The sequence below is a fragment of the Monodelphis domestica genome, chromosome 7 (assembly GCF_027887165.1).
Source record: "Monodelphis domestica isolate mMonDom1 chromosome 7, mMonDom1.pri, whole genome shotgun sequence".
Lineage (NCBI taxonomy): Eukaryota > Metazoa > Chordata > Mammalia > Didelphimorphia > Didelphidae > Monodelphis > Monodelphis domestica.
In genome coordinates, this window is record NC_077233.1 from 200,872,244 (window position 1) to 200,880,586 (window position 8,343).

The following is an 8,343-nucleotide window of genomic DNA, read 5'->3' on the forward strand; positions in this document are numbered from 1 at the left end:
GGTGAGGTCTCCATTTTCATCTTGGATACTGTCAATTTGGTTTATTTCTTTCCTTTTTGTAATTAGACTGACTAGTACTTTTTCTATTTTAATTGTTTTTTCATAGTACCAGCTTGTAGTCTTATTTATTAAATCAATAGTTCTTTGACTTTCAATTTTATTGATTTCTCCTTTGATTTTTAGGATCTCTAATTTAGTCTTCAGCTGAGGATTTTTAATTTGTTCACTTTCTAGTTTTTTTAATTTGCATGCCCAATTCATTGACCTCTTCCATTCTTAATTTGTTAATATATGAACCCAAGGATATAAATTTTCCCCTGAGTACTGCTTTGGCTGCATCCCATAGGTTTTGAAAGGATGTATCATTATTGTCACTTTCTTCAATGAAATTATTAATTGTTTCTAAGATTTGTTCTTTAACTAACCAGTTTTGGAGAATCATATTGTTTAATTTCCAATTAATTTTTGATTTACCTCTCCATGTATACTAATTATTATTTTCATTGCATTGTGATCTGAGAAGGTTGCATTTGTTATTTCTGCTCTTTTGAACTTGTTTGCAATGTTTTTATGCCCTAATACATGGTCAATTTTTGTGAATGTTTCAACTGATAAAAAGAAGGCAGGAATCGCAATCATGATATCTGAGAAAGCCAAAGGAGTAAAAATAAATCTAGTTAAAAGATATAGGGAAGGTAATTACATCCTGATAAAAGGCAGTATAGACAATGAGGAAATATCTGTACTCAAAATGTATGCACCAAGTGGCATACATCCAAATTTCTAAAGGAGAAACTAGTGGAGCTCAGGGATGAAATAGATAGAAAAACAATTCTAGGGGGGACCTGCACCTTCCTCTATCAGGACTAGATAAATCTAACCAAAAAAATAAATAAGAAAAAGGTAAGAGAACTGAATGAAATCTTAAAAAAATAGAGTTAGTAGACATGTGGAGAAAAATAAATAGGGACAAAAAGGAATATACCTTCTTTTCAGCAGCACATTATGCCCAATAGATTTGACTCCACCCTCTTACTTTCACCCTATGTGTATCTACCTTCCTCATGTGTGTTTCTTGCAGACAGCATATGGTAGGGTTTTGGATTCTAATCCACTCTGCCATTCGTTTGCGTTTTATGGGTGAGTTCATTCCATTCACATTCAGAGTTATGATTACTAGCTGTGTATTTTATGGCATTTTGATTTCTACTCCTTATCCTGCCTTTTTTTCTTTCACTATTTCCTTCTAGACCAATGTTTGTTTTTAATCAGTCCCCCGAGTTCCCAACCTTATTTTACTTCCCTTTATACCCCCCTCCCTTTTTATTCCCCCCTTTATTTCCCCTATAGTCTTTTTAAAATTAGCCCCCTATCCTCTCCCTCTATTGTACTGCTTCCCTCCCCACCAGTCCATTTATTACCGTTCTACTCCCATATAGGGCACAAATCTACTCTCTGCCCCAATGGATTAGATTGTTCTTTCCTCTTTGGGTCAATTTCAAAGCATGTAAAAGTTGAGTATTTCCTATGTCCAACCTCTTTATGCTTCCAGTGTATTGTTCTTCGCCATCCCGCCATGAGCTTCTTTGTGACATATGAATTTACCCTCATTTGTTTCTTTTCCTACTTCTTTTAGTATTAACCTCTCTTTTTTTAGCTCTAGTTATAAATATGTAAATATATATGTATATACACACATATGTATATGTATTTATGCATGCATATATCTATATACCTATTTTTGTCTTGTTCTTTCATCCTATACAGTTTGTCACTGTTCCTTCTAAGTGTAATTCTTCTAGCTGCCCAGGTGATAACAATAGTTTTTAAGAGTTACCAGTGACCTCTTTTCTTATAGGTATACATATCATTTTAACTTATTGAGTCTCTTAAATTTTTTTGTTTTGTTATTCTTTTTTCCCTCTTTTTAAATTACCTTTTGATGATTCTCTTGAGTTCTGTGCTTTGACGTCAAATTTTCTGTTTAGGTCTGGTCTTTTCTTTACAAATTCTTGGAATTCATCTATTTTGTTGAATGACCATACTTTCCCCTGTAAGAATATAGTCAGTTTTGCTGGGTAGTTGATTCTTGGTTGTAGACTAGTTCCCTTGCTTTCTAGAATATCATATTTCTTGCCTTTCAGCCAGATCCTGCATCATCCTCACTGTGGTTCCATGGTATCTGAATGACTTCTTCTTAGCAGCTTGTAATATCTTTTCTTTGGTCTGATAGTTCTTGAATTTGGCTGTTAGATTCCTGGGTGTTGTCAGTTGGGGATTAGTACAAGAGGTAATCTGTGGATTCTTTCAATTTCCACTTTTCCTTCTTGTTCTAGAATATTGGGGCAGTGTTCTTTTTCCTTTTTTCCCTTTTTTTCTTTTATTTATTCATTCATTCATTTATTTATTCATTCATTCACTTATTTATTTATTTATTCATTTATTTATTTATTTAAAACCTTACCTTCTGTCTTGGAGTCAATACTGTGTATTGGCTCCAAGACAAAAGAGTGGTAAGGGCTAGGCAATGGGGGTCAAGTGACTTGCCCAGGGTCACACAGCTGGGAAGTGTCTGAGGCCAGATTTGAACCTAGGATCTCCCATCTCTAGGCCTGGCTCCCAATCCACTGAGTCACCCAGCTGCCCCCGGGGAAGTTTTCTTGAATAATTTCCTGTAGTATTGTGTCAAGGCTTTTTCTTTTGTCATGGTCTTCTGGTAGACCATTGATTCTTAAATTGTCTCTCTTTGAATGCTTTTCTAAATCCTCATTTTTGTGAATGAGATGCTTCATATTTTCCTCAGTTTTTTATTCTTTTGGTTTTGTTTTATAGTGTCCTGCTGCCTTGTGAGGTCACTTAAGTCTAGTTGTTATATTCTGGTTCTTAAAGCCTGGATTTCATCCCTAGCTTTTTGATCATCCTTCTCTTTCTGGTCTGATTTTTTATGGAGGTAATCTTTCATCCTCTTTACCTCATCTTTCATCTTCTTTGCCTCATTTTCCAACTGATTAATTTTGGCTTTCAAGACACTGTTTTCTGTTTCCAGATGACTTATCTTGCTGTTAAAGTTGCCTTCAGCCTCTCTTAATTGTGTTTTGAATTGCATTTTGAGTTCTTCCATAGCCCGTATCCAATTCGCTGGGATTTCTGATTTATTGTTTGATGATCCCTCTCCCTCTGTTCCTCTCACTGTATAGAAGCTATCTATTGTAATTTCTTTCTTCTTTTTCTGTTGTTTGCTCATATCCACCCCTTCTTTGCTCCCCGTATTTGGCTGTGCTCTTGCTCCTCTCCTTTTTTTTGTTTTGGATGCTTCTGTAAGTCTCCCTCTTGGAGCTTTGACAGAAGATCTCTCGGTTCTATCTCTGGGGAAAGGTTGTTGAGCTTCCCTGTCCTCTGGAGGCTTTTGATTGGATTAAAGTCCAGCAGTCAATTAGGGAGGGGTGTGGAGCCTGGACTTCCTTGAGTTCAGAAGACTTTTGATGGGATTAAGTTCAGCTTGGTTGGGCTGGGTGTGATGTGAGGCCAACACCTCCTGTAAGACTGGAGCAAATATGGAAGATGTCCACAGCTCTGGCCAGGCTTCCAACTCTATGCTCCCTCTCTAGCTCCTTCCCTGCCATCTGTGTTTGATGATCTGAGCTTTGAATAGCCCTGCCTGCAAGGTACACCCTCCAGACCAGTACCTTTGCCCACCCAGAAGTTCCTGCTGCTACTGGAGTCTAAGCACTCTAGGTGGGTGGGGGGAGGGGTCTTGGGACCTTCCTTCTGCCTTCCCCTTAAACCCGAGTATTCTTGGATTCAGGCTTTTGGGGGGGGGGCGTACCTTTTGAATTGAGTCCAGCAGGAGGGTTCCTTTGCTCTGTCTTGTTGTTAGGGTTGATTTTCAGTACCCTAGGAGCATTCAGTTTGTGATCAGTAAGGAAGGGAATTCAGAAGTCTGAACTTCTGCTCCTTCTAGGCCACCATCTTGACTCTGCCTTTGAAGAAATATTTGTTAAATGGCTGACTGAATGACTGACCCCTAGACCTACCTTTTAGAACCCCTTTTACATTAGTATTTACTCCCTAGGTAAATGTTAAAAAGAGGAAACATTAGCAGACTGGGCTATGTTCTCTAATGGCAATTGTAAAAAAATAGACTCGAATACAGGACTACAATCCCCACGAGCCTTTGCTCCACTTCCCCAGAATGCCTTGTAATGTCACCTGGGCTGAGATCAAGAAGGTATTTAAGCTGATTCAAAGGCTTTTGAGTGGTCTCTTTTGGACTTCCGTTTTGGAGCAGAGGCATCTCTTCTGTGATGTGAGGTTATTTTGTCTAGGCCTCTGGCCTAGGCACATGTTTCTTACTTGTATATTGTTTAATCGTTTAACCTTTAATAAACCTCTAAAAATATAATACTCCTTTCAGAGAGAAACTAATTTATACCTGCCTCAGTCTCCCAATATTCCCTAATTTTAATCTTTACAGTTTTGGCGACCACTAGATTGGATGAGAACTTCTCAAATTTTTTAGCCTAGATAATGATTTTTTTAAAGCCATGGTTCTCCAAGATGCTCTTTAGAAAACCATCTTGATCAGCTCCTGCCTGTGGTCCTCTCTGGCTCCTTCTTCTGCTCCTGGCCTCTCACCTGGTTCCCGAGCTGTGCTCTGGCTCCTGGCCCGACCCACCCTGGTGATTTCCTTGTCACATTGTGGCTGACCACACGGGAGTCTAAAGAATTCTCTCAATAAACTTCTGAAATTCCTTGCCTTTTTACTCTACCATCTCATCACTTAGTCCCTTTTAACAACAAATTTGGCTTAAAGACACAGCTGCTAGAACACGTGAGTATAAAAAACTTTTTCTCTCTTCTCTTTTCTCCTTAAGTTAAATTGGAATCAGCAGTTTATCTTTTTCTTCCCTTTAATCTTAAGGGACAGCTGGGTATCTCAGTGGAGTGAGAGCCAGGCCTGGAGACAGAAGGTCCTGGGTTCAAATCGGATCTCGGATACTTCCCAGCTGTGTGACTCTGATAGTTAGATAGAATACAGCTGTTTTAAATCTCAGCAACAGGACCCTAAAGACCTGGCTGGAAGAGCTGTTTCTAAATATCCTTTCCCTTAAGGAACAACTTCCCTAGATTAGAGAAAAAAAAACCCTGTGGAAAGTTTGTTGCTTTGCCCTGCTCCCCACGTGTTTTATGAAATTACAAGAATATTGCATTATCTTGTGAGGAAAATGTAACTATTGTGTTCTCTACAAGTCAATCATGGAAACTAAAAGGAGAGATTAGCATATAGTATGAAAATTAAGCAACTGGTTGTTGTGTCTTGAAAATGGATCCTTTGTGTATAAGCATGTAGACAAAAAAGAAAGTAACTGAAGAAACAGAAGGTAACCAAGCCCTTTATCTCATCCTTGGTGATGTGCAACTCATTAGTCACACTATAGAAAACTGGGCTGGATGACGCAACTTCTTTCTCTCCATGATCCTCTTCTACATTCCAGTTTGGTTACTTCCTTCTTTGCACTCTTAATTGACTGAAATATTTTGGTGTACTGCCCTTTATCAATCTACATGAGAATATGAGTGTGAGAGGAAGAAGGAACAATAGAAAGGAAAGAAAAAAGCTTAGAGTGGAAATGATTCTTTGAATTTGTGTTAAAAAATAAAAGTGGGGGAACTGGGTAGCTCAGTGGATTGAGAACCAGGCCTAGAGATGGGAGATCCTAGGTTCAAATTTGCCCTCAGACACTTCCTAGCTTTGTGACCCTGGACAAGTCACTTAATCCCCACTGCGTAGCCCTTACCACTCTTCTGCTTTGGAGCCAATAAAAGTATTGGCTCCAAGACAGAAGTTATGGATTTAAAAAAATGTTAAATGTTACAAATGGTGTATCTAAAGAGTCTCGTGTGCTAAATTGGGGGTTTTGTTGTTTTTTAGTCTGTATCTTTGTAAATTATTACATAAATAATTTAAAATTATTATTACTAAAAATGTTAGTGTTGAAGAATCTTAAGGCTAGCTAATTAAAATAAATCTTTAATGTGGCTAAAATAAAGGAGGAAAGGAGATCCATCTTTAACAATTTTCATACAACTAGTCTTCATTTATTCTAGAATAAGTATCCATACAAATGTAACAGATTCTAAACCATCTTGTACTGAGTCTTGGAGAAATGGAATGATATAATTTCATCAATTATAATTAATTCAATTCTAAAATGCTTTTAAAACTTAAGAGAAAAAACCTCCACTTGAACTTAGTTTACTTTTATTTTGTAAAAGCACATTTGATTTATCTAGAACTGAGTCTAAATCTTTAAAGGGTATTTGTTCCCAATGTGTTCACATGCTCCCCTGAAATCTATAAAGCTTATAACAACACCTTTTAATATTCCCTTAGTTATTATCTCTTGACATTAGTGCATGCCATTGAGGTTATCCTAGGTAACAAGAATCTAGTAAATATTCAGTTTGTATTTTAAGGCATTTCAATATTTATTATTATTTCAGGAAAAAAATATTATCAGAGCAAGAGAGTGTTTTTTTTTCTATTCCCTCATCTATATTTTTTTGGAAGAAGGGCGAAAAACTAAGGAAAGTATGGTGTGGGAGAAAAGAGAACTGGATTTGGAGTCTGAAGGCTCAAATTCTGGCTTTTCTATATACTTGGATATATGACTGTAACCTATTCACTAAACCTAGAATTATTCTCATTTCATTCTGTATATAGATTAGGGAAAAAAAGATACCAACTACATTATCTCTATTGATATTCATTTTCTATTGTGTGTGTTCTGTTATTTACTAACCCAAGGGCTTTGCTGTATTTTTGGTTTCAGAGGATTCCCCAGTGTGTATTTCTTGGCCTACACTACACTTTTCTGAATTAATTAATCATAAACAGATTCTTCCATGAAATTCCTTGATATGAAAGTGTATCAGTGATCCTGGTGGAAGAAGAAACCCTGGTGTATGAATTGCATAGTTCTATCAGCTATTAAAGCAACAGCACCTGCCAGCAGGTTATACAAAGTAAAAAACAAAACAAAACAAAACAACAACCAATACTTTTCCAAAAGATAATTTAAAATTAAAAATATATGTGTGTGTATATATATATATATATATACAAAAAGAGAATCTCTTTTAGCTCTTAAAATATACAACAAATACTGTCACTGTGTATTTGCTGTGATCACTACATTAGACTTGGATAGTGGGGAAACCTTGAAGCTTACTGTACAAGACTCCAGTACTCCATTGCTTCAAAACATTTCTTGAAAAGACATAACTAATTGTTTTCTTCTTTTTTAATTTTTCATTGATACTTTGTTGGTTGTTTTTCTCTCTTTTGTAAAAAAAAAAATTAGTCAATTTCAAACATTATTCCTTGGTTACAAAAATCATATTCTATTCCTCCCTCCCCTTCCCCTGCCCTTCCCATAGCTGATGTGTAATTCCACTGGATATTACATGTATCCTTGATCAGAACCTATTTCCATGTTGTTGATGCTTGCACTAAGATGTTCATTTAGGGTCTTCATTGCCAACCATATCCCCTCGACCCATGTAATCAAGCAGTTGTTTTTCTGTGGTGTTTCTATTACCACAGTTTTTCCTCTGAATGTGGATAGTGTTCTTTCTTGTAGATCCCTCTGAGTTTTTCAGGATTACTGCATTGTCACTAATGGAGAAGTCCATTACATTCTATTGTACCACAGTGTATTGGTCTCTGTGTATAATGTTCTCCTGATTCTGCTTGTTTCGCTCTGCATCAGTTCCTGGAGGTCATTCCAGTTCGCATGAAATTCCTCCACTTTATTATTCCTTTGAGCACAATAGTATTACTTCACCAACATATACCACAATTTGTTCAGCCAACTCCCTCTTTGCTTATTATGCCAAATAGTTTGTATAATATTGGGATAGAATTCACTTGTGAATCCATCAGGTCCTGGGGATTTTTCCTTAGGGAGTTCTTTGATGGCTTGTTCAAGTTCTTTTTCTGATATGGGATTATTTAAGTATTCCATTTCTTCTTCTGTTAATCTTGGCAATTTATATTTTCATAAATATTCATCCATATCACCTAGATTGTCATATTTATTGCCATATAATTGGGCAAAATAGTTTTTAATGATTGCCTTAATTTCCTCTTCAAAGGCAGTGAGGTCTCCCTTTTCATTTATGATACTGTTTATTTGGTTTTCTTCTTTCCTTTTTTTTTATTAGATTGACCAATACTTTGTCTAATTTGTTTGATTTTTCAAAGTACCAACTTCTAGTCTTATTTATTAGATCAATAGTTCTTTCACTTTCAATTTTATTAATTTCTCCCTTAATTTTTAG